Below are 26560 nucleotides of genomic sequence, written 5' to 3'. Positions count from 1 at the left end.
AGCCGTTTCTGCCGGTTCCCTCAGCGGAAAAGCCGCTCGAAAGCCGAAAACGCTCCTGAGCGGTGGCAGCAGCATTCCTCTCCTCTCCTCTCCTCTCCTCTCCTCTCCTCTCCTCTCCTCTCCTCTCCTCTCCTCTCCTCTCCTCTCCTCTCCTCTCCTCTCCTCTCCTCTCCTCTCCGCTCCTCTCCTCTCCTCTCCTCTCCTCTCCTCTCCTCTCCTCTCCTCTCCTCTCCTCTCCTCTCCGCTCCTCTCCGCTCCTCTCCGCTCCTCTCCGCTCCGCTCCTCTCCGCTCCTCTCCGCTCCTCACGCACCCGCCTCCCCACGGGGCCCGGGGTCCCGCGTCCCTCCCGCATCCCGACCCGAGCGTTGGTCAGACTCGTGGCTCCGTGCTCCCTGTCGGCGCTGCCCCGCCCGGTGCGCGGCTGCCCGGCCCGCGACACGTCTGCGCGCGGTCGGGCGGCTGCGGCTCAGCCGTGCGTGCGGGGCGGGGAGCGCCCGCATCCCGTGCCCGCCCCGGCGCGGCGGCGCGGCGCGGGGGAGGCGGCGGCCGCCTCCGTGCTGCATCGCGCGGCGCCGCTGGCGGGGGCCGGGGCCGGGCGGCAGCGCTGGGTGCGGAGGATGGGCGCAGCGAAGGGCCGGGCCGAGCACCCCGCCCTGCCCCACCGCACCGCGCGGAGCCGCATGGCCCCGCCGCCCGCCGCGCCGTAGGTGCCCCCGGGGAGGCTCCGCGCCCCCCCCCCCCTTCCAAGCTCCGTCGTTCCGCAGCGAAGCGCGGACACGCAGCGCTCGGCGAGGATTCACCCGGCTCGGCTCCACCGCGAGGTCGGCGGGCGCGGAGCGGAGCGGCGCGGGCTGCCCGCGGCGGGGCGATGCGAGCGGGCTCGGAGGGCTGCGCCGCTGCGTGCCCCGCGCCCGCGCCGTCCCCCCGCCTCCCGCCCGCCCGGCGCGGTGTGTGCGTGTGTGCATGTGCGCTGCCGCTGCCCGCGCCGGAGCCGGAGCCGGAGCCGGAGCCGGAGCCGGAGCCGGAGCCGAGCCACCGCGCTCCATGGGGCCGTCCGTGCGGGCTGCCCTTCCCTCCGCGGCCGCCGGCAGCCGCCACCGCGGAGCCGGTCTAGGATGCGGCTGCTGAGCCATGGCACAGGGCAGAGAGGCGGCCAGCCTGCCTGCTGCGAGAGTCTGAAGCCCCGCCGGAGCCCGGCCGCGGCCGCCGCTGCAGGGGAAGCGCTCCGGACGCCGTCTTTCCCCGAGAGGCACCAGGTAATCGCGGAGCTGGCGGCCGTCGCCCGGCTCCCGCCGCATTGCAGCCGCCGTTACTTATTCATGGGGGAAGGGGCGCGGGAGGGCGCCAGCGGCGGGGTCCCGCCCGGCTCCGTGCAGGGCTCGCCCCGCATCGCACCGGGACGGGACGGGACGGGACGGGGTGTCCGCCGGCGCCTGGGACTCCCCTCCCGGGGGGGCGGCGGCCGCGGGGCCGCGCGGGGCGAGGGTGGGGTGGGCGCCACGAGCCGGGCCGGGCCGGGCCGCGCTCCCATCGCTGCCCGCGGGACGGCGCCGGCGGCCGCCCGCGGCTGGGGGTGCTGCAGGGCCGCGGATACCGCGGCGGCCGCCGCCCCCTCCGCTCCTTGGCGCGGTGCTGCCGCCGCCTGGGGAGCGCCGGCACCGCCGGGCCGGGCCGGGGCTGCGCGGTGCCGCCCGAGCCCTGCGCTGCCGGGGTCGCGGCCGTGCCCGCGGTCCTGCCGGGCGCTCGCTCGGGGGCACGGCTCGGCTCCTCCGGCTGCGGGGGGTTCCTGAGCTCCTCCGCAGGGAACGCACCGGGTGTGCGGAGATGCGGCTCCCGGCTCCCTCCTGCCGCCTGCCCTCACCGCGGGAGGCTCCCGTCAGCCGCGCCGTCCCGCTGCCCTCGCCCGGCACACGCCTCTCATTGCACCTCTGTCCTGGGAGGCTGTCGCTTGTCCCCGGGATCCCAGGATTTGTGTTAAGTGCCGTCCCTTCCCCTCCCCTCCTTTTTGTGTGTAGTGAGCGCTCCTCGTCTGCGGGAAAGCAAATGTAGGACACAATCAACCTTTTATTTATTTATTTATTTTTTTTTCTGATGGAAGGTTCCCGTTAGGGGAGACAGCACGGCAGTTGTTGAGGAGCCAGCCGAAACCTTGCAGCCATGTTGATGTCAGGAACAAACAAACCTCCCTGCAGGGATCGGCTGCAGCTGAGGAGGGGGCCACGGAGGGCGGCTACACGGAGGGGCAGTTCAGTGCTGCCACACCTGGGGAGCACGGGCAGAGGTGGGCGAGGAGCTGTCACAGCCCTTCGTGGTGTTGCTGCTTGCCAGGCGCTGGCTTGGCATCAGCATGGCATCTGCAGATCACGGCCACTGCCCTCTGTCATTTTCTTCTGTGATACAGGGCAGCAGTATTTCCTCTCCTGTGCTGTTGTCTTCTCTCTCTAGCCTGGTCTGTCATGTCTCCAGGGCAGGCAATTTTCATTGCATTGAGCAACTGGAACAGGAGGGTGTGTTGGCCTTAGCTGCTGGTGTGAACATCATCTGACCAGCCCCCAAACCAAGGAGGGGAAAGCTGGGAGCCTTTAGCTGGGGCTGTCCCTGCACGGTCTCTGGCTGTCTCCTACAGAGCTTGACAGCCCAGGATACCTATGCCTTTCTCGTCATGTTGCTGGTTACTGATCTTTCCCATTCACGTTTACATGTCCCCAGAGTAAGGTGGTGTCTGCTCATTCCTTCTGAGAATCGTTGTCTGAATGCTGCATGTCCAGCCCTTTTCAAGTGAAGGTCGACAGACAACAAAGCAGTGGGATGGATGGATCCTCCCTGGGTTGTTGGAGCCTTTTGGTGATAACTGTGTGTCAAAGGGTTTCTACTTCCTTGGGAGGGCTGGGCTGGTTCTGGCAGCACCCATCCTACCTGCAGCCATCGGCAGGAGCACAGTGCCCAGGGCTGTTGGGGCAGTGTGTGCCTCGTGGTGTGGTGGGGCCTCTGCCTGGTTCCATTAGCTTGGAGTCATCCCCTGGAGCTGTGGGCTGTGTGTGGGTCTCCCCTTGGTGTCAGCCCACTGCTGTGTTTTACTGCTGGAATCTGTCCTGGTGGGGTGGAGCCGCTGTGCTCCAAAACGTGGAGCAGCGATTCCTCTCTGTTGGTCTGAGAGTCAGGTTCAATTCTGCAGGAAGAACCATACCAGAAACTGAATGCTCTCAGTGCCCAAACACCTTTCTGATCTACATTTCTAAATATAAGCTGTTCTCAAGGGATTATGCATTTGTTTAAATGCATAATAAATGCATTTTAATGCATTAAGGCTGTATCAAAATGCACACCCAAGCTTGCCAGCTAGGCCTCCAGTCACAAAGCTTACTAAGAAGCTTCCCATGGTATATTAGCTTGCATTTCTTCTTTCAGAAAAAGCAGTTACCAGTTTTCTCATGGCAATGCAGTCAGTGGAAATAAATCCTGGCTATTTGAAGAGTCTCGCATGAGTTAGAAGCTGAGCTGGTCTACCAGTTTTGTGGCTTACTAAAACCTACACAAGTCCAGGAATGGACTCCTTGCACTCATCAATCTCATCTTTGGTTTATGCTCAAGGAGGTGCAGTGTTATTCAGATGGTTTCTTGGGTGCTGTCTTTGAATTTGTTGTACAAATCTTTTGCCTGAAGAGATTTGTATTTGGCTGCATCATTATGAACATTGGTAGATGTTGACCATGAGGTAGAGGAAGAAGGTAAGGTGTTGTCCAACCTAAGAATGGGACTGATGAGGTATGTGGGGCAAAACAGGTGGGAACCCAAAAACAAATGTGTCAGAACAGCACAGAAAGAGGGAAACGGAGCTTCCCCAGGCCAATCTGTAACTGAGCTCCCCACGCAGCTGCCTTGGTGTACATTTTTTTCCAAAAATTTCAGAAGATGGGGATGGTGTTCCCGCTGGTGTGGTCTGGGCAAGCAAAGGTGCCTGCAAGCAGTGGGGAGATGGAGCGTCCGAAGGTACCTGGAGAGCTTGTCGGTCTGTTGGGGCGCATGGGGATATGTTAAATGCTGAAAGGATAATGGCTTTCCATTGTTGATCAATATTTCCTATGCTTTCAGATGTGGTAACGGGTTTAGTTTATTAGAACAATCTTTGAATATTCTCTAAGCAAGCAACCCATCCAGAAAATCATGCTAATAGCTTTGTTATTAACAGGCCTGGCAGAATTTGAGCCAAGTAGAAAAGGCTTGTCTAAGTGCTGTTGCAGTGTTTGGGGCCAGGCAAATTCCATGCATTAGGAAAGATTTGTACTCCTTTGACCAGACATCACCGACTGTTGTCTATTTATATGCATCTAAATATATCCTCTGCAGACTTCAGACTCTTAGATAGTAGTAAAATTACTTTTCGATATTATGCTATTAAAATGTGCTTGCTGACACTACTTGATGAGTTTTATGCTAAGAGATGTGTGTGTATGTTTAAAATAAAAATTGTTCTTCAAGTTGTTACCTGAAATGCTTTGGAAGTGAAAGCGTGTTATGGTGCAGATGGAGAGCAAAAAGAAATACGGTTGAATTGAAGCAGTACTGGAGACATACTCAAGCCTCTAAGGCCAAATCCAAACAACTACAGGCTTTTGTTGCTTAAAAGTGAGCCATTCCCTCCATAAATATATATAAAATAATTGTTTACTTTGTGATACAATGGGAAGATTTGCTTCTGATTAGTCAGATATACCTTCTGACTACATGGTTCCTGCATGCTGAATACTGTGAAGTTTGAGACATCATTTTGGAAACAAATCCTGGAAGAAGCACCTTCTTGTCTGTTGTAGGTGTGCAGCAGGCCCAGGCAGCCAGCCAATGTTCTTCAGTGGTGCTCCTGCTGGGGCCACCCCTCATCCACAACAGCGCTAATGTGGGTACCCACCTGTGCTTGGCAGCAGGGGAGCTGACAGAGAGGAGCATGAGGTTCTCCTGACCAGGTTAACTGATCTGTCAGCTCCTGAGCTCTGGGTGAGTGGGAGCTGTGCTGTATGCTGCCCCAAAGGGACACACCAGGAAGTAATTGCAGGTGGAGGGGCTGATCTCACTGCATGCTGTGGTGCAATAGTAATTGCTGTCCAGGTAGTGTTTTGGAACTGGCAGTACAGATCCAGGGGTAAAAGATGATACTCTAGTTCCAAGCTTTCATAAATGTTCCCAGTTAACCCTGCTGCAAAAGTGGTTGCGTTGGTGATTCTGTGTCTGACTGGCCTTCAGACTATGATGGAATGGTAATAATAGTAATTTTCTGTGGCATCTCTTGCTTATGGTTCTTGAAGTAAGAAAACCTGTAGAGGAATTGAGAGCAATTGGTATCTGTAGGATGTTGAGACGGGCCACAGAGAAGTTAAATGTATGGTTCTCAGAAAAGGTCTCAAGTCTGGTATTTGGTCCCCTGATGCTCAGGGACAGGTACTGTGCCATCTTCAGCTCATTGAATCATAGGATGGTATGGGTTGGAAAAGCTCTTAGTCATCATCTAGTTCTAATGCTTACATCTTTCTCTAGATCAGGTTACCCAAAGCCCCATCCAGCCTGGCCTTGAACAACTCCAGGGATGGGGCATCCATAGCTTCTCTGAACACCCTGTGCAGTGCCCTTACTACAATCATAGGTGGACAATCTGAGATCCAGACTGTTAGTCAGAGGAGTCCATTGCCCTGCCATGAACTGGGGTCATGGATTTCAGTGACAGCTGTCCTAGCTGCCAAATAGTCCTGTCATTTAGAAGGGTGTAGTGAAGTCTGTGATGCCTAAAGGGAGTAAGACCTAGGGGAAGGTCTGTGTCTGAGTGCACATTGACGTAGTGCCTGGTGCAGAGGAGGGTGGCAGCGCTGGCCACAGGGCTCCATTCCCCCGTGCCTGCCTTGCTGGCTGCCTGCTGCCTGTGGCTTGGGGCTGGAGCTGTTCTGCTGGCCTAAGCCAGTGTAGCAGTTCTCATGTTCTTGTGGGTTAAATCACTCTACAGATAATGTTTGTCCTGAGCAGGCTGAATAATGCAAAAGGTGATTTGTCAAATGGCTAATTCAGTGGCTAATGGGAAACCTCAGTAAAGGCCTCTTTAATTGCATAGCATGGGACTGGCAAACTGAGTGCTTGTATCTGGTTCCCAGTGCTGCAAAACCATGTCTCATGCTTTATTTTTGAGGTTGCTCTTCCTGCTGAGTTTCTCAACAAGAACTCCTATAAGATCATTTCCATGAGAACACACGATTAGCTGACTTGAAAGTTGAATGCCTGTTTTTTCCCTTGAAGTTTTTTGTTGTTGTTGTTCAAGTTTCTCTGTCAATGTCATGTTGGATTGTTGTTTTTGTTTTGGTTTGGTTTGGTTTATTACAGAGATGAATAAAGCTGTTTTCATTGCCAAAGCATTGTTACGTTGCCAGGTATCTGGTATTCCAGTTTATAATTCCTCATTGTCACGGAGTTCTCTCTAGAGCTCACTCCGGGACAGTGGGCACAACCCGGGGCAGCAGGAACAAAAGCCCCCCCCCCTTTTCTCTAGCGGCAGTGCAGCGCGGCCCGGCCACGTGCGTTTAGGGAGACGGGGAAGGGAAGGGAGATTGCGATTAGGTCTAACAAAAAGTAAGGGAGAAAAAAAAGGTGATCTGAGAACGAATGGCAGTTTAATAACCCAATAATGCTAAACAGCAACAAGAGAGTTTCAACAAAGAGAATACCAAGTCCCAAATCTCACCTATGGAGCTGTGGAAGGCAGGAAGGTCTGACCACGTTGTCTCCTCGCAGGGAGCCGGTCCAGCAACGCCGTCCCCTTCCTCACTTCCCTTCCGGTGCCCCACCCCACATGCTCATTAAGGCAGTTCACAGAAAAAAAAACTTGTCCCCTTTACTCCCATTATTAGCATGGTGTTCTGATGTGGAATACCAACACCAACCAAATTGCAAAACCATAACATTCCACCCCTTATTACACATCATCACATCATGCCTAACTTTTATCAACATATAAACAGAACAGTAGTTAACATGCATTACATATGTACATACAGATATATATATATATATATATACACACATGGAATCACAGGCTGCACTCCCCCAGCATCAGATTTCCCTGTGGCACACACTGAACATCCCCATCCTTCTGCATCACCCACCAGGTGCACCCAGGTCCCTGTGCAAAGACAGTTCCACGGAGGGGCCTCCCCTTTTCCAGAGGCTGGAAGGACCCAAACCGCTTTTCCCAGCATATTCTTTACATGCACCACAGGAACCTTGTCTCCCTCCACGGTACGCAGGGAGTTGGACTGTGTAGGGCTGTCTCAGTTGGCTGATCCTCGGGTGTTTACCAGCCAGGTGGCTTCTACTAGATGTTTCTCCCAGTTCTTAAATGTTCCACCACCCATTGCTTTCAGCGTGGTTTTCAGCAAACCGTTGTGGCGCTCGATCTTACCAGCGGCTGGTGCGTGATAGGGGATGTGATAGATCCACTCGATGCCATGTTCTTTGGCCCAAGTGCTCACCAGTGAATTTTTGAAATGAGTCCCATTGTCTGATTCGATCCTCTCTGGGGTGCCATGTCGCCACAGGATTTGTGTCTCTAGGCCTAATATGGTGTTTCTGGCAGTGGCATGGGGTACCGCATATGTCTCAAGCCACCCAGTGGTTACCTCCACCATGGTGAGTACATAATGCTTACCATTACGAGTCTTTGGCAGGGTGATATAATCAATCTGCCATGCCTCCCCATATTTATACTTTTCCCATCGCCCTTCCCCCCAGAGAGGTCTCATCCTCTTGGCCTGTTTGATCATGGCACAGGTGTCACAATCATGGATGATCTGCGCAATAGCATCCATAGTTATGTCCACCCCTCGGTCTCTAGCCCACTTATGTGTTCCATCTCTGCCTTGATGGCCTGAGGTCTCATGGGCCCACCGAGCTAGGAATAACTCTCCCTTATTCTGCCAATCCAGGTCTATCTCAGCCACCTCAATTCTGGCAGCTCGATCTACCTGGTGGTTATTTTGTTGCTCCTCTGTTGCTCGACTCTTGGGCACGTGGGCATCTACGTGACGCACCTTTAGGACCATGTTCTTTATTCGGGCAGCAATGTTCTTCCATAGTTCAGCGGCCCAAATAGGTTTACCTTTCCGCTGCCAGTTGTTTTGTTCCCATTGCTGCAACCACCCCCATAAGGCATTGGCCACCATCCATGAATCAGTATAGAGGTAAAGCACTGGCCATTTCTCCCACTCAGCAATGTCTAGGGCCAGCTGGACAGCCTTTACCTCCGCAAATTGACTCGATTCTCCTCTTCCTTCCGTGGCCTCTGCAACTTGTCGTGTGGGGCTCCACACTGCAGCCTTCCATCTGCGATGTTTCCCAACAATGCGGCACGATCCATCAGTGAACAGGGCGAACTTCTTTTCATTTTCCAGAAGTTCATTGTATGGGGGAGCCTCTTTGGCGCGTGACACCTCTTCTGCTGGTGGTGCTTCAAACTTTTTACCTTCGGGCCAGTCCATGATCACTTCTAGGATCCCTGGACGGCTGAGGTTCCCCATCCGGGCCCGCTGTGTGATTAGTGCAACCCACTTACTCCATGTGGCATCTGTGGCATGGTGAGTGGAGGGAACCTGCCCTTTAAACATCCAATTCAGCACTGGAAGTCGAGGTGCCAGGAGAAGCTGCGTTTCGGTGCCAATTACCTCAGAGGCAGCCCGGACCCCTTCATATGCGGCTAAGATCTCCTTCTCAGTTGGAGTATAGCCCTCTTCCGACCCCCTATATGCTCTACTCCAGAATCCTAGGGGTCGGCCTCGGGTCTCATCTGAGGTTCTCTGCCACAAGCTCCAAGTGGGACCTTTCTCCCCAGCAGCCGTGTAAAGGATGTTCTTCACATCCTGTCCCATCCGTACTGGCCCCAGGGCCACAGCACGGGCTATCTCTTGCTTGATTTGCTCAAAGGCCTGCTGCTGTTCAGGGCCCCACGCGAAGCTATTCTTCTTTCGGGTCACCTGATAGAGGGGGCTCACAATGAGGCTATAATTTGGGATGTGCATCCTCCAGAAGCCTACCACACCCAGGAAGGACTGTGTCTCTTTTTTGTCAGTGGGCGCAGACATTGCAGTAATTTTGTTGATCACGTCTATTGGGATGTGGCGACGCCCATCTTGCCATTTCACCCCAAGAAACTGGATTTCTTGGGCAGGGCCCTTCACTTTGTCTCGCTTAATAGCGAAACCAGCAGACAGGAGGATTTGGATTATCCGTTCTCCTTTTTTAAAAACCTCCGTCGCTGTATCACCCCACACAACGATATCATCTATATACTGCAGGTGCTCTGGAGCACCGCCCTGTTCCAATGTGGCTTGGATCAGCCCATGGCAGATGGTCGGGCTGTGTTTCCACCCCTGGGGCAAATGATTCCAAGTGTACTGAACACCCCTCCAAGTAAAAGCAAACTGTGGCCTACACTCTGTGGCCAAAGGGACAGAGAAGAATGCATTGGCAGTATCAATGGTGGCATACCATTTTGCCTCTTTTGATTCCAGTTCATACTGGAGTTCCAACATGTCTGGCACTGCAGCACTCAATGGGGGTGTGACCTCATTAAGGCCACGATAGTCTACTGTCAGCCTCCATTCTCCACTGGCTTTGCGCACTGGCCATATGGGGCTATTGAAGGGTGAATGGGTCTTACTAATTACTCCCTGACATTCTAGTTGTTGAATGAGCTTATGGATAGGGAGCAAGGAAGCCCTATTAGTACGGTACTGTCGTCTGTGTACTGTTCTCGTGGCAATTGGTACCCGTTGTTCTTCCACCCGTAGTAACCCCACAGCAGACGGGTCCCCTGATAGGCCAGGCAAATCAGACAGCTGCTTAATATTGTCTGTTTCTATAGCAGCTATTCCAAAAGCCCATCTGTATCCTTTGGGGTCCTTGAAATGTCCCCTTCTTAGGTAATCTATTCCAAGTATGCAAGGAGCCCCCTGGCCAGTCACTATGCGATGTTTCTGCCAGTCTCTACCAGTGAGGCTTATCTCGGCCTCCAATACAGACAGTTCCTGCGAACCCCCAGTCACCCCATGTATATGTATCCGTTCTGTCCCTTCGAAACCTGAGGGTATCAGAGTGCACTGTGCACCGGTATCCACTAGTGCTTTATATTTTTGTGGTTCTGATGTGCCAGGCCACCGAATCCACACAGTCCAATACACTCTATTATCCCTTTCCCCCCCCTGGCTGAGGGCAGGGCCCCTCTATTGGTTGTCTGAAGCGGTAGAGGCAACCTCAGTAGTGGCTGACCTCTTTTGTAATTTTCTTACCCGAGCTCGCAGTACAAAATTGGGTTCGTCATGCCACTTCTTCATATCCTCTCCATGGTCACGCAGGTAGTTCCACATGGCACCACGTGACATAGGCTCACTGCGGTCCTTCACTCGGACAGGTGTGCGTTTGCGTCTGACAGCTGAGACTGCCACAGGTTCACTGTGGTTCCTTGCCGCAGACCAGCTCTTCTGCATGTTGTCCTGTCTTTTCTCCATTCGGTCCATTCTATCCACCATTTTACAGATGGCTGCGATGGTGGTACGGTGTGGCAGTAGTGAGTATTCGATATTTTGCAGTGAAAGGATGAGCTCAAAAATTTCAGGTCTCCTATCCAGCTCATCATACCTGTTAGAGTTCGTTAATAGTACACTGGAATACTTCCCTGGTGCTGACCGTATGAGTTTCTTGCATATTTCCGGAGTACCGCTCACCTTTTCTGGGTCATGGTAATCCTCTGGGTCCCCAGGGACAAACGTGGGATCGAACAGCATTTCTGCCACAGCCATTTCTCTCAGGTACTGGATACCTTCCTCAGCTGTACTCCATTTTTCCAGTACAGGCTCCAAATCACTTTTGAGAAGACAGGTTGCCTTTACAGCTGATAGAATCCTCTCCCAGAGATTGGCGACTCCATCGAGACATCTGCTGATCCCTCTATCAATAGATGAGTCTCGAGCAATGTTTCCTAATTGACGAGCCTCATCGCAGCTTAGAGACATGCAGGAGGCCCCATTGTCCCAACACCGGAGCAGCCAAGTGACAAGGCGTTCACCTGGGAGTCGGGCAAACTCCTTTCTCGCACTTTGGATTTCAGTAATTTTCAGAGGTTTACGAGTAGAGGAAGCAGTGACTTTTCCCTCATCATCACTATCTTCTCCGCGTCTGTTAGTCTTCTGGGTTGCCTTTCTCAGTGGTTTTGGGGAGGGTCCCTCGCCCGGATCTTCCTCTACTTCCTCCATCCGTTCCAGACGTGAGGACACACGTCCCAACTCTGGCCTTCCACTGGGGCGACTGACACTGATGCTGGTGCTTCCTGTGGTCGGCTGGGATTAACTTGTTGCCTTCCCCTTAGGATTTGGATCTCATTCTCGAGACTCTCTATCTTTTTCATAAGCCATTCGTTCTGAGATCCCCCTGATCTCCCACACTCACTCAGGGGTTCTATTAATTTCCCAAGGTCCCTCTGGTGTTCAGGGGTGAGATTACCTGATACTGGGGGTCCCGATGCTTCTGGCCCTTTTCCTGAGTCTCTCTGCACTATTCTTTGCAAGTCTCTCTGCAATTTATAGTAAGCTACTACAATCAGAGAGACTAACAACACAGTATTCCAATTGACACCCCAGTCATACTTAAGGAATTCAGAGCATTCGTGAGCCAGTTCAAGCACGGTGCCTGTGATGTTCGTTAGTCTGGAAGGGAGCCAGGCAGATATCTCTATCCCTGCCAGCCATCGGCTTAATAAATCTACCCCTACCCCCAACATCAGGAAGTCCTTAAGCCAGGACCACAGGAACCTAGGGACTATCAGTCCTACATACAGGGCTGCTGAAAAAGACCACCTAATTACTGCCCAAAACATTGCCCTGAGCTGTGTCCGCATTCTCCACCAAAAATGTCACGGAGTTCTCTCTAGAGCTCACTCCGGGACAGTGGGCACAAACCCTGGGCAGCAGGAACAAAAGCCCCCCCCCTTTTCTCTAGCGGCAATGCGGGGCGGCCCGGCGCGGCCTGGCCACGTGCGTTTAGGGAGACGGGGAAGGGAAGGGAGATTGCGATTAGGTCTAACAAAAAATGAGGGAGAAAAAAAGGTGATCTGAGAATGAATGGCAGTTTAATAACCTAATAACACTAAACAACAACAAGAGAGTCTCAACAAAGAGAATACCAAGTCCCAAATCTCACCGATGGAGCTGTGGAAGGCAGGAAGCTCTGACCACGTTGTCTCCTCGCAGGGAGCCGGTCCAGCAACGCCGTCCCCTTCCTCACTTCCCTTCCGGTGCCCCACCCCACATGCTCATTAAGGCAGTTCACAGGAAAAAAACTTGTCCCCTTTACTCCCATTATTAGCATGGTGTTCTGATGTGGAATACCAACACCAACCAAATTGCAAAACCATAACAAGTGCCTTTGCAGTGCTGCCCATCCCAAGCACAGCCCGAGTGTCCCAGCAGCAGCACCACCATGCAGGAGCAGGTCAGCATCAGTGAGGTGAAGCTGAGCATCTTAGATGGGGACTTAGAGTCAGGCTGCCAGTCCCAGGCACCAGGCAGCAGCACCAGCTCTGAGCCACTCTCATCTTGACAAGAGGGGTCCCATCTTCACCCCTGACCTCTCAAGCCCTCCTGTCTTTTATTGAATAAAGTCACTCATGCTCAATTATCGCCTTGACTGCATTCTGAGTATTCATTCACAGTGATTGCGATGAATGCAACAAACAGCAAGGCAGCTCAGCTTGCAACACTCTGGCTGTGGGGTTCGTGCAGGCAGAGCTCTGGGTTCCCATTTTGCCTGGCTTTGGGATGTCTGCAGCAAGATCTCTACCATTTTGTATGGGAGCAAATAATCTCTAGCATCCAGGTTGCTGCTCATGATAATCCCAGTCTTCCTGGCTGTCACTTTGTGATACTTTTCAAAGCCTTTTGATACTCTTTGATGCCTTGGCTGCTCCCTAACACCTCTGTCCTCCTGCCATGTTGACTCACGTCTCCCACTTTTAAGCTGGCTTTGCAGATCATCTCCAGCCCTGTCATCATCACGCTGCAGCAGGAGGTGCTCACCTGGCCCAGTGTCTGGCAGTACTGCTTGTTCTGCAGATGAGCAGCTGCCTCCTCATCTCTTCAGCTACAGTAGTTTTTCTCAGGGCAAATAGATGCAGTCATGCTCCTCTGGATTTGGTGTGAAATCCATGCTGCATGGCAGCAGTCAGTGCAATACAAAGGTGTTCTGTGTGCCACAGCATTTCTCCAGGGGCTGCCAAAGGTAGAAGCACAACACAGCACCATCCTTCTGACAGTAATGTCTGTGAGTGTTAGACATGTGAGCACTGCATCATCCCCAGCGTGTCAGTGCTTTTCCACACCAACCTGACTCTCACACTCTCTGCACTGAATGTAACTCTGCTCTTGTGGAGACAAATGCTTTCTGTCACATCCTCCATCCCTGCAACCATTTGCCGGTAGGCAGCTCTTGCAGAAGAATCAAGCAGCAGAACCTTTTGCTCACCCTACAGCATGCAAATGCTATGAAAGCAGAAATAACCTGGCATGCTCTGGGTCTGCAAGGCTGCACAGATGGGAGAGGTAGATTGTGGTTTTGCAGTGGAAGTTTCCAGTATTTTCAGTACATAGTGTAGGCCCTAACTGAATGTATAACCCTCTTGTAAAACAGCTGTATAAGTAGTTTTTCCACCAAGAAAGTTGCTGAACAGAGTTAAGTTCAGACTGGGGGCATTCTGACATGGGGAGAATTGAGACAAGCACAAGATAAATACACAGGGTGGGTAGAGCCCAGCACAGGACAGAATGAATGTACTGACTTTTGGAAACATTGCCCTTCTCTCTCTGCAGAAAAGTACAAGGCAGACCTAAAAACAAGAGGTTGGTAATTGACCTTATATGGAAATGAAACCTAGCAACAGTCTGGAGGAGTCTGTGAGCCTGAGATGCTCAACCAATGAGAGCCATGAGAGCATCACCTGCATTGGGTTTAGGGCACAGAACAGAATTGATTTCACTGACTGGTGTGCAGTTTCTCCCTTGCCAACAGGGGATGTGCGCGCAGTATTGCAATAATGAATAAGCACTGCTGCTATCGCTGCCATCTTTGCCTAACTAGAAATCTTTGACTTTGAGAGTTTCTCACACAAGGGGGGGGGGGTAAGAAAGTAAAGAGGCACAGAAAACTAAGGAAAACTGCTCTTCTTTATCTTATCTATAAAAATTGATACGATGCTGTTGTGCATTTTTTTAATTTATTTTTAATTTTTTGCCAATGTCAGTTAGATTGTTTTAAAATATCCACACACCAAAATCTGACTACCAAGCAAATTTAATGAAAATGAAATGAAGGTGAGTTAGTGGAAAGCACAAGGCCATATTATATTAGGCTCTAGCAAATTTACAGGCACTCACTGCACAAAGAGGTAGATCTGAGTTGCACATTATATGATTCCCACAAAGATTAAGGAAATCTGAAGCTTTCAATATATTTTTTTTATTCTTTTCTCATTTCATTTTTTAAACACCTGACCCAGACCCCAACCCTCACAGGAGCTGTAAAGATAACAGCAATAACCCGCAATGTAACTCTAATCCTAACCCTTACCCTGATTCTAAAATCGTCTCTAACTCCAAATGTAACAACAAAAATGATGCTAGAAGTTTGTAGCAAAAGGAACCTTTAACCTGATCATAATCCAAAAAACAATCATTAAGGTAACAATAATCTTTACCTTAAAAGTAATATTAATCAGAGCCCAGATGATGCCTGCATCCAATCAGAAGCATGCTTTGCATTATTTAAGAGTTGTATTTTTTCCAATGAACTCTCTCTATTATCACGTTTATAAAGTAACAGAGTCTGTTCTTTTTCTCCTGACACTGTGCCTTACTCCTGACATCCCCTGGAAATGACCCAGATAGGGCACCATTAAAGTAATGCTAATAGTAATGTCAATCCTAAGGGTATCTCTAGCCTCAGTGTTAATGGGACGCTAACAACAATCCCAACAGCCTTAAACATTCTGGTGGTGTGACAGAGGTGCTGCCTTGCACATGCTGGGCAGTCCCATTGCCTGTTAAATGCAGGCGGCAGCATAGAAACATGATGCCCGTGGTCAGAATGCCCTGTGGCAGATCCTGGCACCGGAGAACTGACCGGAGAACCATGAGAGAACTGACAACAAATCACTCGACATCAGAACCGACCCAGTGGTTATTTACAAGCCTTGGGAGACCCAGACAGGATCTCAGAGTGGTGAATGTAGGTACAGAAGTTGTTACTACTCTGTTTTCTTCTAAAAGCTGCTCAGCTGCTTTGCGTTTCAGACCATCCCTGGCTTCACTGTGTGCATCTGTCCAATTGATACCAGGTGTTTCTTCATCTCGGAAGTTGAGGGGGGCGGGGGAGAGTGGAAACAGAAATCAATTCAATTACTCATTTATTTATTGACAGACATTCACGTTTGCTACGTTTGGAGAAGTTTTTATTTGTTTGCTGTGGTTTGTTTTTTTCTTTTTTTCTTTTTTTTTTTTCCCCCTTCCCTCCTCTTCCATCTTTGTGTTCTTCCCCTATAATCAAAAGAGAACGGATCCCCAGGGTCTGTCCCGCAGACGTTCTTTCCGTGGTCTCTGCTGCCACCTGCTGGCCAATACACGGAACTGCCACTGTTGGGCGTTTGGTGCCGCAGGAAGCACAACGCAGATCTGAGTTCTGACCGGTCTACGCAGCAAATCCGCCAATCTTTATTGTGATAAGCCCTCCACATGGCATTGCGCACGCACTCGAACACGCAACAGGCATAGATTTCTCCAAACTCCGTGAGGAGCAGGCAAGCAGAACAACTGAGCGCACCACTGCTTGTGATTGGGCCACCCCCATCATAGAGATGTGTGTTAGATCTTTTACCCACCCCTGGACTGGCCTTGTTGTTTAATGATAACCTCTGAAATCTGAGTTACTGGTTCTACCACCTGTAGTGTAGAATAGGTAGCCAATAAATGCTTTTCAACTGTGATGTATCTTTATTCTGCTCCATGCCAAACCTGTGACCAAAACCTCATAGGGGTTCACAAAGAACTCTGGCTCTGCCAGCGCCCCCATCCAGACCCTTCTTGAGTTACATTCACATCTAGTTTGGCTGAAAAGGTTGGACTATAAATACTCAGTGCTTGGGCCTGTTTAACAGATATTTTTTCCTGATTATGCTGTTCATCAATCTTTTTAAACTGAACTCCTGCTCTAATCTGGTCTTTAAACATTGGTTGTCTCAAGACCCTAATGGGTCCAGACTGGATTACCTTAGGGGCTGGACGCCTAAGTCATGGCAGCAGATGGTTCTCTGACCTTTCCACCACCATTCAGAGACTGCATCTGGCTGCAGGCACTCTTGTCTCCCCATCAATTGGGCAGCCTGTTGTATTACAGCACCTGAGGGCCACTGGGGGGTTCAGTATGGATAACATATACCCATCCTGATGTAAAGGTGATGGCTGTAGGATGAGATCCCTCGTTCCTGATGAAAAATTTATTGACTGGGCTCTCAAAATCATCTTCATAGATTGCCTCTTTCATGCCTAATTCTCTAATATAATTTTGTTATTCCTCCATAGAGGACCACAGGCTGATATTTAATGGTATGTCATTCTTATTTGGCCATGTTATATGACACACAGCCATAAATCATTCACTGATCAAATGGCTATCCTCATTATGTTGGACAGAGCATACAGTCTTTGCCTGAGGGCAGGGTGAGTAGTAATGGATGTCAGTTTTGAAATTTCCAGTCCGTTCACCACAGCGCTTTCTGCCTCCATGTCCCATAACCAGAGCAGCTATGCTGGCATGCTCTCTTGGTTTCTGTCTAAACCACTGTACTATATCCATCAGTTCAGCTGCTGTATTATGGGCAGCAGGGTTTGGGGGGTTGGACACTGGTCAGGGCACTCCCACCAGCCTATCCTGCATTTTTTTTTTTTTCATTTTAGGGTTACAATCAGTCAGATCTCAAATAGATCTAGTCCAAATGGAACCTCAAAATCTGACCTTTTAGTGCCTTCATTTACAGAGTCCATTTTATACAGATTCCCTTGTACAGGTTCCCCATGGTCTTCCAGAAAGATGTTCCTGATCTTCCATAGGAGAATGATTGAATTAGGTTTTTTCCCCATCAAAACTGCCACCTGTCTTTCCAGTTTTTCAACACTGTCATTCAATAGCTGATTTGCATCAGCCTGAGCCTCTTCAGTTATGTTCAGACAGTTCAAGGCCATTAAAAGTGGCCATGCCACCATGAACGCAGCTAACTGTCATTCTCAAGTTGTACGTATGTCTTTGCTAAGACCATGGAAATACTCAGTCAGGTGGGCCAGGGACTCATGGACCCTCCCTCCGTCCCACACAGGGCCCCATTTTTCAGTGACAGAAGCAGTGCTGCATTTTGAGGATCCTAGGAATCCCAGGACATGCCCTGACAAAAGGTCATTCAAAGGGGTAGTCTTTCCCCATCCAAACAACTCCATGATATTCACAGAATCACAGAATTGTAGGGGTTGGAAGGGACCTCCTGAGACCATTGAGTCCAGCCCCCTGCCAAAGCAGGTTCCCTACACCACGTCGCACAGCTCGGCATCCAGGCAGGTCTTGAATATCTCCAGAGAAGGAGATTCCACAACCACCCTGGGCAGCCTGTTCCAGTGCTCTGTCACTCTCACCGTAAAGAAGTTATTGCACACATTAGTGCAGAATTTCCTATGGTGCAGTTTCTGTCTGTTTCCCCTTGTCCCTCCTCCACACACTGCTGACAAGAGTCTGGCCTCACCACTTTGCCCCTCACACCTCAAATATTTATAGACCTGGATCCTGTCCCCTCTCAGCCTTCTTTTCTCAAGGCTAAACAGACCCAGTTCCCTCAGTCTCTCCTCATTGGGGAGATGCTCCAGGCCCTTCACCATCTTTGTGGCCCTCCGCTGGACTCTTTCCAAGAGATCCCTGTCTTTTTTTACTGGGGAGCCCAGAACTGGACACAATATTCCAGATGAGGCCTCACCAGGGCAGAGTAGAGGGGGAGGATCACCTCCTTCGACCTGCTGGACACGCTCTTTTTAATGCACCCCAGGATGCCATTGGCTTTTTTGGCTACAAGGGCACACTGCTGGCTCATGGTTAATCTGTCGTCCACCAGGACGCCCAGGTCTCACTCAGCAGAGCTCCTGTCCAGCAGCTCTTCCCCCAGCCTGTACTGGTGCATGCAATTATTTCTCCCTAGGTGCAAGACTCTACACTTGCTTTTGTTAAACCTCATCCGGTTTCTTACTGCCCAGCTCTCCAGCCTGTCCAGGTCTCGCTGAATGGCAGCACAGCCTTCAGGTGTGTCAGCCAATCCTCCCAACTTCGTGTCATCAGCAAACTTGCTGAGGGTGGTCATTGATGAAGATGTTGAACAAGACCGGACTGAGCACAGACCCCTGGGGGACGCCGCTAGTTACAGCCCTGCAGCCAGACACTGCACTGCCAACGACAACCCTCTGCACTCTGCCAGTCAGCCAATTCTCGACCCACTTCACTGTCCACTCACCTATCCCATACTTCCTCAACTCTGGTATAAGTATGTCATGGGAGACTGTATCAGTTATAGAGGTTATAGAGTTCAATTCCTGTAGTCAATTTGGCGGCCCAGGTGGGACCAGCTCTGTTCGCTGCAGGACCAGCTGAGAGGGAGACACTTTTGGCGCACCCTGAGATTTCTCTGAAGGACTCCCTTCCTCACCTGATCACTGCAGGGACAGACAAGGACCACCCATAGGTGGACCAGGTATGTGTATGGTAAGTGGAGACCATATGTCTTGAGGAGACATCCTACACAGTTTACAGCCATACGTGCTGCTCCCAGGGAGGTGAGCTCATGGCTTTGGTTGCCAGCTGGGGTAGGAAGACTCCTTGGGTGAGTTCCTATGAAAGGGAACTGTATGTCATATGAATGGAAACAAGAACAAATACTCTCTCCCAGGTAGTTGACAATAGGAGGGGCCTAGGTTGGTCTCTCCTACAGGTATGGGATATAGTGGATAGCCTGTCAAATGGTAGCCTGGGTTCTCCAAGTTGTAATCACGGGGGTTATAGGTTGTATGTTCAATATTATCATCTGCTTTAAGTGTTTGGTACCGTGTGTCAAGCCGACTCTGGGAAAAACATTAACGTTTGCAACTGGTCGACCAGAGTATGAGTGTTATTAAGATTCCAGCTAGAAAACGTTGTCAGCATTGTGTAGTATGAATTAACCATGCTTTTTGATCTAAATGTCAGAGTGAGTGTGGTGTGAGTGAGACACAGAACAGCTGCAGGGTGAGTGCCGAGTCCCGATCCATGTTTCCTTCCTCCTGTGAGGGAAATGGCCGGACACGGACAAAGTGAAAGACTGTGTTGTCTGTCCACTCATAAGTACTTTCTGCTTGTATGTAAGAAGACGGGAGTTTGTACTCTGTAGATTAGTAAGATTGTCCTGAGGAGAGGTGTACATTCCACCTGACCAATGAATGTCAACCCATTTATGTAATACTATGTACTTCTTGTGAGGAAGTGTGTGAGGGAGGTGGTTCAATCAGTGCTGGTTCTGTGGCACAGTGTTTATAACTGAAGAATACAGACTGTATTAAGGGAGTTTATGTGAACTGAAGAACTGTACTGTTTGACAAACTGTTTTGATGGTATAAGAAAGTGTAATTGTTAATGATGTTTGCCTTTTGGTACCATGGCAATCACCTAACAGACTATAACTAGTGATTGAAGGGAAAATGAAGGAAAAAGGGTTGATGGATAGGATGGCAGAAAGTCCTTAAATACACTGTCGGTCAGGTTGCACCTTCAGGAAATAAAAATGCAGAGAGGCTTTTATTGTAAAAGTGAGGCTGTAGGGATAATATAACAGAAACTATCAGTGCCTTGATTTGTTTCCTTTGTACTTGCTGTGCTGGAGTCATTTCTGAAAAAAAAAAAATGATGTCTTTTATTTTTATAGCATTCCCTTCCCTTGTAGCCTGGTGTAAAAGGTGCAGCCAACACCAAGGTCATCCCTTCCCCTTCTTGACCAGCAGGAGACAGGGTAGACTGTAACAAGATTAGTGTCTCAGCTGCTCTGTCATTTTGTAGTGTTGCAGGTCACCCCATCGGAGCTGGGGAATTTGTATTGCGGCAGAGTAGGAGTGTGTTTGGTAGAGCAGGCGTTGAAGGCCGTTCTTGAAACGCAGTCCTGTAAATCCTGGCCTCTGGCAGCCCAAGCTGTTTAGTTATGTTTTATGAATCAGGTCATATCGTGTCTGTCACAGCTTCCAGATGCCGAACTCCTTCTGTGACAGCTTTGTCAAGTGTTTTGAAAGGGCAAAAAAAAAAAAAACAGCTCGAGGGTCACCGTGGAGGGTAATGCAACGTGCAGGAATTGTTTTTCACAAAGAGCGACTGGCCAGGGGCAAAAGAAGAGTGAGAAATATGAAGAAAGAGGGGGCCTCGGTGGCTGTGGTGCCTTCACTATCCATCATCTCCCGTGTTTAGCACTAACAGACTGTGAATGAGCAATCCACGTAGTGACGTGGAGTCTCTGTACTAACATAGGTGGCGGGCCTGCAAGCAATGCAGAATGTGGATAGACTTGAAACAGCATCCCTGCTCTTAAGTGGTGACTTGCTGCTTAATTTCCTTTACATCTTCCCCTTGCAATCAGAACGCTCTCTGGGCCCACCTTCAAGCTTGTCAAGTGTCTTTCCCACCAGTTGGGATATTACTTGCAATGCAGATACTGTGACCTTATTTGTTAGCTTGTCAAGATATAACTTGAAATTGGGCTCAGCTAAGATACAATAATTGCTGTTTGCACAGGGGGTGATGCTGGCGAGATGCTCCCCATGAGGCCATCTGCTAACCTGTCTCAAATGTAATTTAATAGAAGTCAAATAAAATAAATCAAATTAAAGCATGCAGCTAATGCATGCAAGCTCTGAAATGAATTTGGATTACAAGCAGGCAGTGAGACTAAATAGTTGGTTTCTTCATCCATGAAGAAGGCATGCTGGATAAGACAGTAAACAGAAATAATTGAAGGAGACTCTCAGATTTTGAGGTTGATGGGATATTAGATGACAGGGAGAGATTACTGATATAAGAAGGTTTTTGTTACTAGTATATTCTTGTAGTTAGAAATCGTGAGTTAGAAGTCTTTACAAACAATGTGTTGATGTGCGAAGCTTTGTTAGATGTAGCAGGAAGATAAATCATCTTTGCAGTGCTTGCTGTTAGCTTGTCACGACTGTGATTTACAGGGATTTTCTTTTATTTAAATAAGTGTTTCCTTTAAAAGCATTCCGATAGTTTACAGAGCGGAAGATGAAGTGGCAGCGAATGCTCTGAAATAGAACTGTTTCATTGCAAGTGCTTCATTTCAAGTAAGGATTTGTTCAGACTGTGAAGAATGGCTGAGCTGCAGTGGAAGGATTCCTTGGCAACATAAATTGGAAGAGTTCTGCTAGGAAAATGTTGGGTTGAATATACAAGGAGGCACCAGAATTGGAGAAACATATCAGGCAGTATCAGCTTCACAAACATATAGTGTAAGTCTGCATTGTTTGTAGTAGGCATCAGAAATTCAAACTGATCAGCAGCCATCATTCATGCTGTTAAATTATTTGACAAAAAAGAACCTTCTGGAGATTGTATTCAAAACAGAATATCACTTATGAAGATAGGAATTAAAGAACAAACTGATCTCTTGTGTGAAAACTCCCACTTTAATGATACATAGCGTGTTATTAAGGAAAAGCAATTGGGTGCTGGACATTGTGTTCACTTCTGTTAGTTTTCCTTCTGGAGCTGATAAGACTGTTTCACAACCTGACTCCTTTATTCAGGTATACCTTTATTCCATGCTTTGTAGCAACTTCTGGGGCAAAAAATTATATATATATATATATATATTTCATTTGTCCAACCTTCCTACTAGTAGACCTAAGAGGAGACAGTTTTCCTCTGCCCAGTAGTCTTCCTGGCTTGATGTTCCACTCCCAATAGTGATTGATGTAGAAAGGTGTGATTCATCAGAAATCTCTTCACTGAATGGAAGATCTTCCTGATCTCATGGTGCCTGCACAGTGTCTTGGCATACACACACTGGTTGAAATTTCCTCATGCTATCTACTTTATTGCAATGGCGAATCTTGCTTTATCTATCTTTCTGCCAAGTATGCTGAGATTCTGATTATGCCATAGGATCTCAGTTGCCTGATCATCTTGATGATATGTAAGTATTGCTTAGTTCTGAGCTTGCCTGTGAGCTCCAAGGTTCATCCGTGTTCTCTTGGAAAACTGATGTTCTGTCCATGATCTAAACAGCTACTGAGGAGCCTTTGATTTGAGGGTTTGAACACAAGCTGTTAAAACACTGCAGTGTTTCCAAGTCGCTCTTTAGCCAGGGGAATACAGATTAGGAGCAGCCACTAACATTGAATTGACAGTTCTCCTAAACACTTTTTTTTTTTACGTGCGTGATCAAGTTCCATTAATCATGTTTTAGACACAAACACTGGCTCATTCCACTTAATTCTTTATCAAGACAACACTGTATATCTAGAAGTAAGCTTGTCCAGGCTGAAGGATACATCAGTCCTCACCATTGGAGGGTGGGCAGCAGGACTCCCTGAAAGACCTTCTACGTTATTCCCCTACTTTCAATTTCTTACTCAATTCTCTGAGTTCATCTGAGCTCTTGCTGTCAAGATAAGATTAATTGTTATGAACTGGGAGACAGTTCTTGCTTATTAGTCTCTTTATATGGGAAGAGAGAATTGCTTTTGGGATATTCTACAATATGGGGTAGGTAGACTTGGACAGCAGTGATTCCCCAATTGAGGTCCTTTATTGAGAAGCTCTTGGTGAAATGAAGTGTTAGAAGGTGTATTTTCTAGACTTTGTTTTCTTTCCTTTTTCTCTTTTCCTATGAGTTTTTTAGGTGTAACAAGACACACAAGTTCATACTCTCCCAGCTTGCTAACTGAGGAGAAATGCAGGATAATATTTTAAGAAACATTCCCTGTCAGAATATTTCTAGAGCGGTGGAGTGATAAATATCAAATCAACTGAAGACCAAGAATTTAATTTTTCCCATCTGAGCCAATCTACGATGCTTTTTATCTTGACAAAAAATTGATATTTTATCCCTTTGATAATGGGAGGCTCTGATTTCACTTCCTTTTAATATATCTCATTTCTTATGAGCCATTCCCTGAGGAAGACCTCAAGTCAGAGGCAGAGATGGATCTGTACCTCTTAAAGACACAACCCATGTTTAAGAATGAGCACTGCTTTATGCTGCTGGTGGGATTAGGTGGGTTTAAATTCTTCTCTTTACTACAGAATGTGTCTCACGTAGAGCAGAAGAGCTCGAGGGACTACACAACACAGCTTGTTTCCCTGTTAAATTTGGCTGGTAGTCCCAATGGTGAAAGAAATAGTGACAGGTGCTCTGTTTTCCACGCCCATCGTAGGGCCAACAGGTATCATTTCATGTCCCACGCTGATCTTAGCTTCATGGAGTAAAGAAACACTGGGCAAAACATTGAATCATTTGCACACCGTTCCTCACCTGCCCAGATTCCCACAAGGTGCTTTTCCAGAAAAAATAAGGGCTTCAGGGGTAGATCCATAGGAATGAGTAAGAAAACAAATGCCTGTCGGGTTATCTCTGTCTCCAGCCTCTGTGAGGCTGTTATGTACAGAATGGCTTCTAGTGCTCAGGGCAATGTATATTTAATGTTAACTTCTACTTCTCCACGGGGGAAACTCTTCCATATAATTCACTGATATTCAACTTCTGCAAAGTTTCGTCCTGTTAACCCTGGCTTCGCCATAGTTGAGTGTTCTAAGCAACTACTTTTGGTACTGTGCCTGTTCTCTGAGTGATGGCAATGAAGGGCAGGGGAATGCTGCACTGGGGTGAAGGCTGTCTCTCATAAGGAGAAGAAATGGGTTGAGGTGTAAGTCAGCGTGAGAGACGTTTACTCCTGGAGTGTGCCCTGGGTGCATCCTATTGTTTGTGATCGCTACTGCAGACTGTGCATCTGCTACCCTTGATTTCTACAGAGAAGCTATTAATGACATCCACAGAGCTGGGGATGTGGCCCATGGGCAGCTTATGGCTCAGAATTCAAAGCTCTGCTGCTCTGCCCTGAAGATGCAAAGTCAGCTTGATCCCTTTAGGGATCTCAGATAGGCAGAGGTTTCTCTAGCTGAGAATGTCACCAGAAAGTGCAGAGGAGTTGTTGTTCTCACAATATAGAAATATGCCCTGCAAATGAGATAGATGGGCTATGAGTGAGCAGTGTATGTGTAGGATAAAATGCAAAATAAAGGGTGAAAATATTGCTGTTTTGAGGCTGAAACCTTATTAAAGTCCTGTCTGTCCGATTTGGGCAAATTCTTTCTAAAGTATCATGTGTCACCAAAATCCCATTAAACTGTCACATAAATTATCAGAGTTTCCTTTTCCCATCAGCGTGGATTACCCAGGGAGATATTTTTATGACAATGGAAACTTTCTCAGTCTGCTTCTCCTGCCTGATTTCATTTCAGATGAAATCCTTCTCTCAGAAAATAGCCAGTGGATTTCATAGCTCTGTGGATTTCTTTGCTTTGCCTTTGCAGCACTTATCCTACAGGTCTCTGCTGCTCTCGTGTCCTGCCTATACTTCATTTTACGTATGGGACACTTTAGGGCAATGGTTCCACTGCTTTGCTCATCCTGAATGAGCATATTGTTGCAGTCTGTTTTATGGATCTCCAGTGTCTTCTGCATCTGCTGACTGCATCTTCTACTGTTTCTACAAGGCAATCTATGTTTTTCTCACATAGACTGAAAAACATATGGACTGATGATTAGTAGTAGAAAATACATGCTAGTAGGAAATACTTGGATACCTGAAATTACCTGGTGCTGCAGGAAAAAAAATAATCTCAAGCCAATCTCAGGATCCAAGAGTTGGTTTCAGTGGTATAGAGGGCATTCTTGGACCTAATTTCTAAACCTGTAGCTAGGATGACCTATGTGATAATAGACTTAGCACTGATTCTACTCTGAGCTCTGTGGTGGAGTATCTTCATACAGAACTTTTATAGACAAAGACTAGCGGGAGGGTAGTGTAAATATGGAGGCACACATGAATGCAGTCAAGTTACTGTAGATAGGTTTAGCAGATAGACAATAACACTGTTGTTTCTTCTCTGTTCATCTTTCCTTTTCTAGCTTAAAATCCATTTTCCCTAATTTTCTTAATACATTGTTAACACCAAACATGTTATCGTTCCTTAATGGCTTTTTCACCAGTTTAAATTTTTAAACTTTGGTGGCCAGCAGTAGACACCATACTTAAGCAAGTTGTTTTTGTTCATTGGGTTGAACAAGGTGGGGAAAAAAAGACCAATAGAACAGCATTACTTGTGTTAGCTGAGACATTGATGTTAGTGTGTCCCAGAAGGAGAAATGTCATTTTTGGGAATTTATTTACATCATCAGCTCATCCAGTATAATCCCCAGTTGTTTTTGGCAGTAATCCTTGCTAGCCAGCTGTCCTCCGTCTTAATTTGATTCCGATGGAATTTGTCTCAATACTCTGTCTCTGGATATTGCCGCCAGGCTAGACTGAGAATGTGTGGCATACAATCGTGGATGGGAACGTTCTTACCCTACAGTAAATGCAAGGTTAGTTTGTGATGAGTACCTGTGAAGCTAACATTAGCAGCAATATAATAGGTATGCAGTTTAAATTTTGAAACTCAGTTGTATATGCATAGCTCAGAGGACTGGCAGAGTGAGATAAAGAATGCCAATGAATGTTGAGTTGCATATCTGGTTCAAAATGCAGTGGTTGTAATATCATGCTATACTAATGCAGATGCAACTGCTTAGATGGAGATGTTAGTTAAAAACTTAAACAGTATTCAAAGCATTGAGGACTTTAAGCACTGTGGTTTCTCAGCAATGAGGTTCCTAAGCATTGAGGTTTCTAACCAATGAGGATTCTAAGCTAAGCATTGAGGATTCTACGCATTGTGGTTTCTAAGCATTGAGGATTCTAAGTTAAGCATTGAGTATGCTGAGCATTGAGTATGCTAAGCATCGAGGATTCTAAGTATTGAGGTTTCTAAGTGTTGAGGATTCTAAGCTAAACATTGAGGAATCTAAGTACTGAGTATTCTAATCATTAAGGATTCTAAACATTGAGGATTCTAAGCTAAGCATAGAGAATGCTAAGCGTTGAGGTTTCTAAGCATTGAGGATTTGAAGCTAAGCATTGAGGATGCTAAGCATTGAGGATGCAAAGCACTGAAGATTCTAAGCTAAGCATTGAGGATTCTAAGTATTCTGTATTCTAATCATTAAGGTTTCTAACCATTGAGGATTTTAACCACATAGGTTTCTAAGCAATGAGGTTCCTAAGCATTGAGAATTCTAAGCAAAGCATTGAAGATTTTAAGCATTGAGGT

The 26560-nt window shown here is 48.2% G+C and overlaps 1 protein-coding gene across 1 annotated transcript in view; it reads left to right on the top strand.

Moving 5' to 3' along the window:
* Positions 1-1042: 1042 nt before the first annotated feature.
* Positions 1043-26560, top strand: part of LOC146758591 (cytosolic carboxypeptidase 4-like) — a 245224-nt gene continuing 219706 nt past the window's right edge. Inside the window, exon 1 of the mRNA XM_085514568.1 lies at positions 1043-1257. The gene's annotated coding sequence lies outside the window, so the exon portion shown is untranslated. The remainder of the gene's footprint in view (positions 1258-26560) is intronic.

The sequence above is a fragment of the Coturnix japonica genome, chromosome 13, assembly GCF_054131305.1.
Source record: "Coturnix japonica strain WE chromosome 13, WE-NBRP24, whole genome shotgun sequence".
NCBI lineage: Eukaryota > Metazoa > Chordata > Aves > Galliformes > Phasianidae > Coturnix > Coturnix japonica.
The sequence above is the reverse complement of the archived record's forward strand: the minus strand, read 5'-3'. Positions and strand labels throughout refer to the sequence as shown.